The sequence below is a fragment of the Symphalangus syndactylus genome, chromosome 10 (assembly GCF_028878055.3).
Source record: "Symphalangus syndactylus isolate Jambi chromosome 10, NHGRI_mSymSyn1-v2.1_pri, whole genome shotgun sequence".
Lineage (NCBI taxonomy): Eukaryota > Metazoa > Chordata > Mammalia > Primates > Hylobatidae > Symphalangus > Symphalangus syndactylus.
In genome coordinates this window covers 108,271,185-108,272,516 of record NC_072432.2, presented here as the reverse complement: position 1 = coordinate 108,272,516, position 1,332 = coordinate 108,271,185, and the positions used below count along the sequence as shown (strand labels likewise).

Genomic DNA, 1,332 nt, shown 5'->3' with positions numbered 1-1,332 from the left:
ATTTATTTACTGGGTCATTTGTAAATGCACACAGAAAAGTTACGTTTTTCCACTACCTCACATCATAAACAAAAATCAAGTGTAGAGTTACAATTATAAAAAGAAAACAATGAGATTTTAGAAGAAAATGAAAAATATCCTCACGACCTTGGGGTAGGCAAAAAGTTCTTAAACAAGATATAAAATGCATTAGCCATAAAGAAAAAACTAATAAATTAGCTACATTAAAATTATGAATTTTGCGCTCTACCTTCTCTGCACTGAAAGCAACTGTGTTCCCATAGCCCCTCACCCCTAAAAATGTACGCCTGATCCAAGTGTGCCTCCACCCACTCTTGGTCAAGAGAACCTCCGATTTGCAGAGATGCCTACTATCTACAGTGGTGCTGAAATGACCAGAGACACTGAGAGATGAGAGCCTCAGCAGCTTGGCAGTCTCACATCCCCTTATCTCACTTGTCCCTAGCTGCAGCTTCCTAACCAGTGCAATTTCAAGAGACATTGACACAGCAGCCAAGTTTATTGGAGTTGGGGCTGCTACAGTTGGGGTGGCTGGCTCTGGGGCTGGGATTGGTTGGGACTGTGTTTGGGAGCCTCATCATTGGTTATGCCAGGAACCCTTCTCTGAAGCAACAGCTCTTCTATTCCATTCTGGGCTTTGCCCTCTGGGAGGTCATGGGGCTCTTTTGCCTGATGATAGCCTCTCTCATTCTTTTTGCCATGCGAAGGAGCCATCTCCACCTCCCATAGTTCTTTCTCCTATGTCTCATTGGCCCTGTATGTTCTTTTTTCCTATACATTCCCAGGTAGCCTGGGGAACGTGGTTGGCTCAGGGTTTGACAGAGGGAAGACAAATAAATACTGTATTAACAAGGCGAAAACAATTATGAATTTTAAGAAAGTAAAAGGTAAGCCACATTGTAAGAGATGACAGTTGAAATACATACATCTGATAAAGGACTCAAATCCTGAGTGTACAAATAACTTATAAAAAACAAAAAGAGAAAGGCAAGCAATACAATAGAAAAAAGCAGAGGAAAGATTTGAATAAATACTTGATTAAAATCAGGACATCCAAACGGCAAATAAGAACATGAAAAGACATATAATTTTATTAATCATCAAAGAAATGCAAATAAAGTCATAAGCAATGCCATAGCCACTAGAATAGTTAAAATGAAAAAGGCAAAAGTACTAAGAGTTGGCAAAGATATGTAATGATTGAAACATTAACATACTGTATGGAAGTGTAAATTGGTACAATCACCTAAAAAAACTTTTTGGCAGTACCTACTAAATAGAGAAATATATTATATTCTTCAATGAGAGGAA

At 38.6% G+C, this 1,332-nt stretch overlaps 1 pseudogene; it reads left to right on the top strand.

Annotated features, from left to right (window-relative positions):
- The first annotated feature begins 300 nt into the window (after nucleotides 1-300).
- Nucleotides 301-750, top strand: LOC129491656 (ATP synthase F(0) complex subunit C2, mitochondrial-like; annotated as a pseudogene).
- The last annotated feature ends 582 nt before the right edge of the window (nucleotides 751-1,332 follow it).